Below are 13,031 nucleotides of genomic sequence, written 5' to 3' on the forward strand. Positions count from 1 at the left end.
GGCATGAGCAGGTGGTGGGGGGAAAGGAGTGAGACACACGGGGTGTGAGCAGGGGTGCCGGGGAAGGGGTGAGACACACGTATCAGAGCGGGGGATGGTGGGAACAGTAGGGAGACACGGGGTATGAGCGGGGGCTGGGGGGGAAGGGGAGACTCACGGGCATGAGCGGGGTGTGGGGGGGAAGGGGTGAGACACACGGGGCATGAGCGGGGGGTGGGGAGGAAGGGGAGAGACACACAGGGCATGAGCGGGCGGTGGGGGGAAGGGGAGAGAGACACGGGGCATGAGCGGGGGGTGGGGGGAAGGGGTGAGACACACAGGGCATGAGAGGGGGGTGGGGGGAAGGGGTGAGACACACAGGGCAGAGCGGGGGGTGGGGGAGAAGGGGAGAGACACACGGGGCATGAGCGGGCGGTGGGGGGAAGGGGAGAGAGACACGGGGCATGAGCGGGGAGTGGGGGGAAACAGTAGGTAGACACAGGGTATAAGTGGGGGGTGGGGGGGAATGGGAGAGACACACGGGGCATGAGCGGGGGGTGGAGGGGAAGGGGAGAGACACACGGGGCATGAGCGAGGGGTGGGGAGGAAGCGGAGAGAGACACGGGGCATGAGCGGGGGGTGGGGGGAAGGGGAGAGAGACACGGGGCATGAGCGGGGTTGGGGGGAAGGGGAGACAGACACGGGGCATGAGCGGGGGGTGGGGGAAGGGGAGAGAGACACGGACATGAGCGGGGGGTGGGGGGAGGGGAGAGACACACGGGGCATGAGCGGGGGGTGGGGGAACGGGAGAGACACATGGGGCATGAGTGGGGGGTGGAGGGGAAGGGGAGAGAGACACGGGGCATGAGCGGGGGTGGGGGGAACAGTAGGGAGACACGGGGCATGAGCTGGGGGTGGGGGGAAGGGGAGAGACACACGGGGCGTGAGCGGGGGGTGGGGGGAAGGGGAGAGAGACACTGTGCATGATCGGGGGTGGGGGGAAGGGGAGAGAGGCACGGGGCATGAGCGGGGGTAAAAGGGGAGAGACACGGGTCATGAGCGGGGGGTGGGGGGAACGGAGAGAGACACGGGGCATGAGCGGGGGGTGGGGGGAAGGGGAGAGAGACACGGGGCATGAGCAGGGGGTGGGTGAAGGGGAGACAGACACGGGGCATGAGCGGGGGGTGGGGAGAAGGGGAGAGAGACACGGGGCATGAGCGGGGGGTGGGGGGGAGGAGAGAGACACATGGGGCATGAGCGGGGGGTGGGGGGGCGGCGAGAGACACACGGGGCATGAGCGGGGGGTGGGGAGGAGGGGAGAGACACACGGGGCATGAGCGGGGGGAAAGGAGAGAGACACGGGGCATGAGCGGGGGTGGGGCGAGGAGAGAGACACATGGGGCATGAGCGGGGGGCGGGGGGGAGGCGAGAGACACACGGGGCATGAGCGGGGGGTGGAGGGGAAGTGGATAGACACACGGGGCATGAGCGGGGGATGGTGGGGAAGGGGTGAGACACACGGGGCATGAGCGGGGGGTGGGAGGAAGGGGAGAGACACATGGGGCATGAGCAGGGGGTGGGGAAAGGAGGGAGACACACAGGGCATGAGCGGGGGGTGGGGGGAAGGGGAGAGAGACACGGGGCATGAGCAGGGGGTGGGGAAAGGAGGGAGACACACAGGGCATGAGCGGGGGGTGGGGGGAAGGGGAGAGAGACACGGGGCATGAGCCGGGGTGGGGGGAAGGGGAGAGACACACGGGGCATGAGCAGGGGGTGGGGGGAAGGGGAGAGAGACATGGGGCATGAGTGGGGGGTGGGGAGAAGGGAAGAGACACACGGGGCATGAGCAGTGGTGGGGGGAAGGGGAGAGAGACACGGGGCATGAGTGGGGGTGGGGGGAAGGGGAGAGACACACAGGGCATGAGTGGGGGTGGGGGAGGGAAGGGGAGAGAGACACGAGGCATGAGCGGGGGTGGGGGGAAGGGGAGAGAGACACGGGGCATGAGCGGGGGTTGGGGGGTAACAGGGGAGACAGGTCATGAGCAGTGGGTGGGGGGGAACAGGGGAGACACGGGGCATGAGCGGGGGGTGGGGGAAGTGGAGAGAGACACGGGGCATGAGTGGGGGGTGGGGGGAACAGTAGAGAGACACGGGACAAGAGCCCGGGGTGGAGGAACAGAAGGGAGACACGGGGCATGAGCGGGGATGGGGGGGAAGGGGAGAGAAACACGGGGCATGAGAGGGGGGTGGGGGAAGGGGAGAGACGGGGCATGAGCGAGGGGGTGGGGGGAAGGGGAGAGAGACATGGGGTATGAGCGGGGGGTGGGGGGAACAGTAGGGAGACACGGGGTATGAGCGGGGGGTGGGGGGAAGGGGAGAGACACACGGGGCATGAGTGGGGGGTGAGGGGGAAGGGGTGAGAAAGACAGGGCAGAGCAGGGGGTGGGGGAAGAGGAGAGACACACAAGGCATGAGCAGAGGGTGGGGGGAAGGGGAGAGAGACACGGGGCATGAGCGGGGGGTGGAGGGAAACAGTAGGTAGACACAGGGTATGAGTGGGGAGTGGGGGGAAGGGGAGAGAGACACGGGGCATGAGCGGGGGGTGGGGGGGAGGAGAGAGACACATGGGGCATGAGCGGGGGGTGGGGGGGCGGCGAGAGACACACGGGGCATGAGCGGGGGGTGGGGAGGAGGGGAGAGACACACGGGGCATGAGCGGGGGGAAAGGAGAGAGACACGGGGCATGAGCGGGGGTGGGGCGAGGAGAGAGACACATGGGGCATGAGCGGGGGGCGGGGGAGGCGAGAGACACACGGGGCATGAGCGGGGGGTGGAGGGGAAGTGGATAGACACACGGGGCATGAGCGGGGGATGGTGGGGAAGGGGTGAGACACACGGGGCATGAGCGGGGGGTGGGAGGAAGGGGAGAGACACATGGGGCATGAGCAGGGGGTGGGGAAAGGAGGGAGACACACAGGGCATGAGCGGGGGGTGGGGGGAAGGGGAGAGAGACACGGGGCATGAGCAGGGGGTGGGGAAAGGAGGGAGACACACAGGGCATGAGCGGGGGGTGGGGGGAAGGGGAGAGAGACACGGGGCATGAGCCGTGGTGGGGGGAAGGGGAGAGACACACGGGGCATGAGCAGGGGGTGGGGGGAAGGGGAGAGAGACATGGGGCATGAGTGGGGGGTGGGGAGAAGGGAAGAGACACACGGGGCATGAGCAGTGGTGGGGGGAAGGGGAGAGAGACACGGGGCATGAGTGGGGGTGGGGGGAAGGGGAGAGACACACAGGGCATGAGTGGGGGTGGGGGGAAGGGGAGAGAGACACGAGGCATGAGCGGGGGTGGGGGGAAGGGGAGAGAGACACGGGGCATGAGCGGGGGTTGGGGGGTAACAGGGGAGACAGGTCATGAGCAGTGGGTGGGGGGGAACAGGGGAGACACGGGGCATGAGCGGGGGGTGGGGGAAGTGGAGAGAGACACGGGGCATGAGTGGGGGGTGGGGGGAACAGTAGAGAGACACGGGACAAGAGCCCGGGGTGGAGGAACAGAAGGGAGACACGGGGCATGAGCGGGGATGGGGGGGAAGGGGAGAGAAACACGGGGCATGAGAGGGGGGTGGGGGAAGGGGGAGAGACGGGGCATGAGCGAGGGGGTGGGGGGAAGGGGAGAGAGACATGGGGTATGAGCGGGGGGTGGGGGGAACAGTAGGGAGACACGGGGTATGAGCGGGGGGTGGGGGGAAGGGGAGAGACACACGGGGCATGAGTGGGGGGTGAGGGGGAAGGGGTGAGAAAGACAGGGCAGAGCAGGGGGTGGGGGAAGAGGAGAGACACACAGGGCATGAGCAGAGGGTGGGGGGAAGGGGAGAGAGACACGGGGCATGAGCGGGGGGTGGAGGGAAACAGTAGGTAGACACAGGGTATGAGTGGGGAGTGGGGGGAAGGGGAGAGACACACGGGGCATGAGCGGGGGGTGGAGGGGAAGGGGAGAGACACACGGGGCATGAGCGAGGGGTGGGGAGGAAGCGGAGAGAGACACGGGGCATGAGCGGGGGGTGGGGGGAAGGGGAGAGAGACACGGGGCATGAGCGGGGTTGGGGGGAAGGGGAGACAGACACGGGGCATGAGCGGGGGGTGGGGGAAGGGGAGAGAGACACGGACATGAGCGGGGGGTGGGGGGGAGCGGAGAGACACACGGGGCATGAGCGGGGGGTGGGGGAACGGGAGAGACACATGGGGCATGAGCAGGGGGTGGAGGGGAAGGGGAGAGAGACACGGGGCATGAGCGGGGGTGGGGGGAACAGTAGGGAGACACGGGGCATGAGCTGGGGGTGGGGGGGAAGGGGAGAGACACACGGGGCATGAGCAGGGGGTGGGGGGAAGGGGAGAGAGACACCGGGCATGAGCGGGGGGTGGGGGGAAGGGGAGAGAGACACGGGGCATGAGCGGGGGTAAAAGGGGAGAGACACGGGGCATGAGCGGGGGTGGGGGAAGGGGAGAGAGACACGGGGCATGAGCGGGGGGTGGGGGAAACGGAGAGAGACACGGGGCATGAGCGGGGGGTGGGGGGTAGGAGAGAGACACATGGGGCATGAGCGGAGGGTGGGGAGGAGGCGAGAGACACACGGGGCATGAGCGGGGGGTGGGGAGGAGGGGAGAGACACACGGGGCATGAGCGGGGGGAAAGGAGAGAGACACGGGGCATGAGCGGGGGTGGGGGGGAGGAGAGAGACACATGGGGCATGAGCGGGGGGCAGGGGGGAGGCGAGAGACACACGGGGCATGAGCGGGGGGGTGGAGGGGAAGGGGATAGACACACGGGGCATGAGCGGGGGATGGTGGGGAAGGGGTGAGACACACGGGGCATGAGCGGGGGGTGGGAGGAAGGGGAGAGACACATGGGGCATGAGCGGGGGGTGGGGAGGAAAGGGAGAGACACACGGGGCATGAGCAGGGGGTGGGGAAAGGAGGGAGACACACAGGGCATGAGCGGGGGGTGGGGGGAAGGGGAGAGAGACACGGGGCATGAGCCGGGGTGGGGGGAAGGGGTGAGACACACGGATCAGAGCGGGGGATGGTGGGAACAGTAGGGAGACACGGGGTATGAGCGGGGGCTGGGGGAAGGGGAGAGACACGGGGCATGAGCGGGGGGTGGGGGGGAAGGGGTGAGACATACGGGGCATAAGCGGGGGGTAGGGGGGAAGGGGAGAGAAACGGGGCATGAGCGGGGGGTGGGGGAAGGGGTGAGACACACGGGGCATGACAGGGGGTGGGGGGAAGGGGTGAGACACACAGGACAGAGCGGGGTGTGGGGGGGAAGGGGAGAGACACACGGGGCATGAGCAGGGGGTGGGGGAAGGGGAGAGAGACACGGGCATGAGCGGGGGGTGGGGGGGAACAGTAGGGAGACACGGGGTATGAGTGGGGGGTGGGGGGGAAAGGGAGAGACACACAGGGCATGATCGGGGGGTGGAGGGGAAGGGGAGAGACACACGGGGCATGAGCGAGGGGTGGGGAGGAAGGCGAGAGACACACGGGGCATGAGCAGGGGGTGGGGGGAAAGGAGGGAGACACATGGGGCATGAGCGGGGTGTGGGGGGAAGGGGAGAGAGACACGGGGCGTGAGCGGAGGGTGGGGGGAAGTGGTGAGACACACGGAGCAGAGCGGGGGTGGTGGGAACAGTAGGGAGACATGGGGTATGAGCGGGGGGTGGTGAGGAAGGGGAGAGACACTGGGCATGAGCGAGGGGGTGGGGGGGAGCGGTGAGATACACGGGGCATGAGCAGGGGGTTGGGTGGAAGGGGAGAGAGACACGGGGCATGAGCGGGGGGTTGGGGGGAACAGTAGGGAGATACGGGGCATGAGCGGGGGGTGGGAGGGAAGGGGAGAGACACACGGGGTATGAGCGGGGGGTGGAGGGGAAGGGGATAGACACACGGGGCATGCGCGGGGGGTGGGGGGAAGGGGAGAGACACACGGGACATGGGCAGGGGTGGGGGAAAGGAGGGAGACACACGGGGCATGAGCGGGGGGTGGGGGGAAGGGGAGAGAGACACGGGGCATGAGCGGGGGGTGGGGGGAAGGGGAGAGACACACGGGGCATGAGCGGGGGCGGGGGGAACAGTAAGGAGACACGGGGTATGAGCAGGCGGTGGGGGGAGGGGAGAGAGACACAGGGCATGAGGGGGAGTTGGGGGAACAGTAGGGAGACACGGGGCATGAGCGGGGGGTGGGAGGGAAGGGGAGAGACACACGGGGCATGAGCAGGGGGTGGGGGGAAAGGAGTGAGACACACGTGGCATGAGCAGGGGGTGGGGGAAGGGGTGAGACACACGGATCAGAGCGGGGGATGGTGGGAACAGTAGGGAGACACGGGGTATGAGCGGGGGCTGGGGGGAAGGGGAGAGACACGGGGCATGAGCGGGGGGTGGGGGGGAAGGGGTGAGACACATGGGGCATAAGCGGGGGGTGGGGGGGAAGGGGAGAGACACGGGGCATGAGCGGGGGGTGGGGGGAAGGGGTGAGACACACGGGGCATGAGAGGGGGGTGGGGGGAAGGGGTGAGACACACAGGGCAGAGCGGGGTGTGGGGGGGAAGGGGAGAGACACACGGGGCATGAGCGGGGGTGGGGGGAAGGGGAGAGAGACACGGGCATGAGCGGGGGGTGGGGGGGAACAGTAGGGAGACACGGGGTATGAGTGGGGGGTGGGGGGGAAGGGAGAGACACACAGGGCATGAGCGGGGGGTGGAGGGGAAGGGGAGAGACGAGAGACACACGGGGCATGAGCGAGGGGTGGGGAGGAAGGCGAGAGACACACGGGGCGTGAGCAGGGGGTGGGGGGAAAGGACGGAGACACATGGGGCATGAGCGGGGTGTGGGGGGAAGGGGCGAGAGACACGGGGCATGAGCGGAGGGTGAGGGGAAGTGGTGAGACACACGGAGCAGAGCGGGTGTGGTGGGAACAGTAGGGAGACATGGGGTATGAGCGGGGGGTGGTGAGGAAGGGGAGAGACACGCGGCATGAGCGAGGGGGTGGGGGGAGCGGTGAGATACACGGGGCATGAGCAGGGGGTTGGGTGGAAGGGGAGAGAGACACGGGGCATGAGCGGGGGGTTGGGGGAACAGTAGCGAGACACGGGGCATGAGCGGGGGTGGGAGGGAAGGGGAGAGACACACAGGGTATGAGCGGGGGGTGGAGGGGAAAGGGATAGACACACGGGGCATGAGCGGGGGGTGGGGGGAAGTGGAGAGACACACGGGACATGGGCAGGGGTGGGGGAAAGGAGGGAGACACACGGGGCATGAGCGGGGGGTGGGGGGAAGGGGAGAGAGACACGGGGCATGAGCGGGGGGTGGGGGGAAGGGGAGAGACACACGGGGCATGAGCGGGGGCGGGGGGAACAGTAAGGAGACACGGGGTATGAGCAGGCGGTGGGGGGAGGGGAGAGAGACACAGGGCATGAGGGGGGGTTGGGGGGAACAGTAGGGAGACACGGGGCATGAGCGGGGGGTGGGAGGGAAGGGGAGAGACACACGGGGCATGAGCGGGGGGTGGAGGGGAAGGGGAGAGACACACGGGGCATGAGCGGGGGCTGGGGGGAAGCGGAGAGACACACGGGGCATGAGCAGGGGGTGGGGGGGAAAGGAGTGAGACACACGGGGCATGAGCAGGGGGTGGGGGAAGGGGAGAGTGACACGGGGCGTGAGCAGGGGGTGCGGGGGAAGGGGTGAGACACACGGATCAGAGCGGGGAATGGTGGGAACAGTAGGGAGACACGGGGTATGAGCGGGGGGTGGGAGGAAGGGGAGAGAGACACGGGGTATGAGCGGGGGGTGGGGGGAAGGGGAGAGACATGGGGCATGATTGAGGGGGTGGGGGGAGGGGTGAGACACACGGGGCATGAGCAGGGGGTTGGGGGAAGGGGTGAGACACACGGGGCATGAGCGGGGGGCTGGGGGAACAGTAGGGAGACACGGGGCATGAGCGGGGGGTGGAGTGGAAGGGGAGAGACACACAGGGCATGAGCGGGGGTGGGGGGAAGGGGAGAGACACACGGGACATGGGCAGGGGGTGGGGGAAAGGAAGGAGACACACGGGGCATGAGCGGGGGGTGGGGGGAAGGGGAGAGATACACGGGGCATGAGCGGGGGGTGGAGGGGAAGGGGAGAGACACACGAGGCATGAGCGAGGGGTGGGGAAGAAGGGGAGAGACACACGGGGCATGAGCAAGGGGTGGGGGGAAAGGAGGGAGACACACGGGGCATGAGCAGGGGGTGGGGTGAAAGGAGGGAGACACACGGGGCATGAGCGGGGGGTGGGGGGAAGGGGAGAGAGACACGGGGTATGAGCGGGGGGTGGGGGTGAAGGGGAGAGACATGGGGCATGAGTGAGGGGGTGGGGGAGGGGTGAGACACACGGGGCATGAGCAGGGGGTTGGGGGAAGGGGAGAGAGACACGGGGCATGAGCGGGGGGCTGGGGGAACAGTAGGGAGACACGGGGCATGAGCGGGGGGTGGAGGGGAAGGGGAGAGACACACAGGGCATGAGCAGGGTGGGGGGAAGGGGAGAGACACACGGGACATGGGCAGGGGGTGGGGGAAAGGAGGGAGACACACGGGGCATGAGCGGGGGGTGGGGGGAAGGGGAGAGATACACGGGGCATGAGCGGGGGTGGGGGGAAGGGGAGAGACACACGGGGCATGAGCGGGGGGTGGGGGGAACAATAGGGAGACACGGGGTATGAGCAGGCGGTGGGGGGAGGGGAGAGAGACACGGGGCATGAGCAGGGGTTGGGGGGAAGGGGAGAGACACACGGGGCAGAGCAGGGGGTAGAGGGGAAGGGGAGAGACACACAGGGCATGAGCTGAGGGTGGGGGGAAGGGGATAGACACACGGGGCATGAGCGGGGGGTGGTGGGGAAGGGGTGAGACACACGGGGCAGAGCGGGGGGTGGAGGGGAAGGGGAGAGACACACGGGGCATGAGCTGAGGGTCGGGGGAAGGGGATAGACACACAGGGCATGAGCGGGGGGTGGTGGGAAAGGGGTGAGACACACGGGGCATGAGCAGGGGGTGGGGGAAAGGGGGGAGACACACAGGGCATGAGCGGGGGTGGGGGAAGGGGAGAGACACACGGGGCATGAGCGGGGGGTGGGGGGAAGGGTAGAGACACACGGGGCATGAGCGGGGGGTGGAGGGGAAGGGGAAAGACACATGGGTCATGAACAGGGGGTGGGGGGAAGGGGATAGACACACGGGGCATGAGCGGTGGATGGTGGGGAAGGGGTGAGACACACGGGGCATGAGCGGGGGCTGGGGGGAAGGGGAGAGACAAACAGGCATGAGCGGGGGGTGGGGGAGGAAGGGGAACAACACATGGGGAATGAGCAGGGGGTGGGGGACAGGAGGGAGACACACAGGGCATGACCGGTGGATGGTGGGGAAGGGGTGAGACACACGGGGCATGAGCGGGTGGTGGGGAGAAGGGGAGAGGGGGAGAGACACACGGGGCATGAGCGGGGGTGGGGGGAAGGGGAGAGAGACACGGGGCATGAGTGGGGGTGGGGGGAAGGGGAGAGACACACGGGGCATGAGCGGGGGTGGGGGGAAGGGGAGAGAGACACGAGGCATGAGCGGGGGGTGGGGGAAGGTTAGAGAGACACGGGGCATGAGCGGGGGTGGGGGGAAGGGGAGAGAGACACGAGGCATGAGCGGGGGGTGGGGGAAGGGGAGAGACACACAGGGCATGAGCGGGGGGAACAGGAAAGAGAAACGGACAAACAGACCATGAGAAGGGGGTGAGAGGAACACACGGAGAATCAGCAAGGGGGAGGGGGGACATGGGAGACACGGACCATGAGCGGGGGTGGGGGTAACAAGAGAGAGACATGAGGGCCTGTGCCTCACCACCTTTTCGTGGCCGATGCAGCCCACATCTACACTGTGCAGGCAGCAGATCCCGCTCCGATAAACAAAGATGGCGGGCGTCTCTGAAAATAGACGCACTGCACGCTTCACGGCAGCCAATAGAAAAGCACGTCAGATGTCCGCAGACATCACGCAAGCTGCTTGCCCAATCACTGTCTTGTCCGCGGAGCGAACAGGGAAGTGTGTCCCCGAAGCGAACACAGATATCACTAATTTTTTCTGACCTACTTTTTGGTCATTTTAAAAAAAACTACTGGACGGATTTTCACCAAATTTGCAAAAGCACGCTTTCGGGACCAAGCCGCTGCTCCTGGTCCAAATTTGGTGAAAATCCATTCAGCGTTTTGGGCTGTAGGCACGAGCAAACAAAGGTTCCCATTCAGTAAAAAAAAAAAAAAGTTTTGGCACCCCCCTATACCTTTGCCCCCCCTGGCCAAATCCTCACCAAACTTTGTAAATAAATTCAGAGTAGGCCATATACTTTTTTTGCAAAGTTTGGTGAGGATTCGTCCAGGGGGAGCGAAGTTATAAGCCGCCCAAAAAGTGCTCTTCCTATGGAAACACCAACTTAACCATAACTACATATTCGTCCATGTAGTTATGGTTAAGTTGGTGTTTCCAAAGGAAGAGCATTTTTTATATATATATATATATATATATATATATATATATATATATATATATATATATATATATATAGTATGAAAAAACCTTTTCAAATCAAGAGTTTAAGTTGAGTTAAAGGGGGTCGTTTGGTCAGAAAAGTTATTGGCCCAATTGATCCGGCATGTATTTCCGAGCACACATGGATCATTCTTAAAAATTCCAATGCAACTGACCCGAGTTTTTCGCACAAGTGAAAACGATGTGTCGGATACCGCCATCTTCTACAATCTTATCCGTTGATCCATCGCCCTAAATTCAGGTGGCCTGGCGGCACTAATCCAGATCACCCGCCCCTAACGCTTACATCACTAGACACTCACAATGAGCTCCACCTATTTTAATGACTTTAGTGAGCAGCAAAGCCAAACGTAGCCTGTCATCACCAATGTCATACCATTATCTAATGCAGAACCAGGAAAATAAGCACACATATCCACAACAAACGCAAAGCTTTTGTTTCTTTTCACAAAAATGATCAACAATCAAAACAGCAATAGTCTGGAGCGTAACAAGTACTTTTCATTTTGACATAATGCTGAAAAGATGTAATTAAGTCCATGCAAACATGGGTACCTTTTTCCAATAGAGGTTATAGCTTGCGAACATTGCATGATTCTTATTTTTTGTTTAACTGTGATGGATCATCAACCGCTTTGAAAGACAGATTTCAGTAATAGAAACTTTGTTTTCCAACGTAAGCTTTGAAAATAGTGAAACTTCACAATTCTTTGTGGATATTCAACACACTTTGTCCTTCGAATTGTTAGTGCGGTGGATTCAAGAACAAATGAACAATGGGACCCTTCATCCAGCGTTCACAGCGTGCCAGAAAAACGTGTGTATGGGCGCCATATAAATAAACTATCATATATCAGAGTGAGTTTCGTTTTTGGGAAGACGTGCCACAAAAATGAACAATATTATTGGCAAGCTGTGCAGTGAGAAACAACACACTATTTCAAGTATCCCACATATGAAAAGATGTACTTTCCTTTTAACGGTATCAACTTGTTTGGTCACACAACATTTACGTATGCTTTCAAAGATGACTCTAGGCGAGGTGCAGACAGGCAGAGATTTCCCAATGCGCCAATAGGTCAATGTCTGAAAAAAAATCAAATTAATAGTGTGGGGCAGTTTATTTGGGCCCAAGTTGGCCACTTCTTTTCTGAATATAAACAGAATTCGAATACACATCAGGAAAACAGGCTTCTGCATCTTGAGCCCAATACGACTTGGCAATTCTGTCAATTGGTTAAATAATGTCACCTTTGGGACTGTTCAACCTATTTCAACGGTACTCTATGCACCTGGTACCCAACACCTGATAAGTATGTATTGCTGTTAGCTAAGTAGCTATTTGCTACATACCATCAGTGCGGATTAAAAACGCACAAACTCATTTCATTAATATTAATCATACTTCACATATAGAGATGGTTACAGCATGAAATACAGATAAATTGATATAGATGAATGAAAAGTGGTGGGTTAATTTATGGAGATGGCATGGCCGGATCGGGATGGGAGAGAGGGGGGCAATTTCGCACCAGCCTGGGTTAACTTTTGCACCCAGGCAGGGAAACACGTTCAGCGAGTAACAATAAAAAGAAAATTGACATCACTAAAATTCCACCATGCCTCGAATTAGTACAGTTTTGAAAGGCTTACTAGCTTCTGTGTAGATCTAGTCCAGCAATCATATTGATTTCTGCACTGATGCGGCGTGCCTGATTGTCCTCCACATGTAGGCCTCAACAATAAGATGTTAATGTGCAAAGGCCAGAGACACATGTTCATAGTTCACATTGTCAAGACATAGTCCTTCGTCCGTTATTTGAATGTTGGCTAACACTGTGACACATAAATCTTTGATCTATTGCAATTTGCAGCCACTTATCATGATTCTTACTTTCCAGCTACTTCATTTATTGTATTTATATATTGGTTATTTGTAAAGCGCCTATACAACAAATGGTGTTTCAAGGTGCCACAAGACAAAAAAGGGAGTGGGGCAGGGAAGAAAACAATAATGGTCCTCCTATTGGGCCTTTTGTAATTCAGATCATGTAAGTTCAGTAACAAGAAGTGCAGATGGGACGGAGTGAGGAGGTGTAGGTTGGGGAGGACGTGCAAATGCTAGGGTGGGAGGAAGTGCAGGCAAGTGGAGGTATACAAGTGCCAGGGGGGAGGAGGGGAAGAAGAGGGACAATGGGGCTAGGCAAGTGGTAAGGGAAGGCCAGGTGGACAAGTGCCAGGGGAAGCAGGGAGTGAGGATCACATGCTGAGCGCGAGGGCGGGGGTGGACCAGGCTTGGTAGGGATGCATATTGCATATCCCACCCATCTTGTCAGGGGAAAGGGGCCTGGAAGGGCAAGTGCAGGATGTTGGGGGGGGGCAGGGTATTGGGATATACTGAGTTAGGAGTGCCTGGTGCCCTGTGGAACTCAAAA

The sequence above is a fragment of the Ambystoma mexicanum genome, chromosome 4q (genome assembly GCF_040938575.1).
Source record: "Ambystoma mexicanum isolate Mex_15411 chromosome 4q, UKY_AmexF1_1, whole genome shotgun sequence".
Lineage (NCBI taxonomy): Eukaryota > Metazoa > Chordata > Amphibia > Caudata > Ambystomatidae > Ambystoma > Ambystoma mexicanum.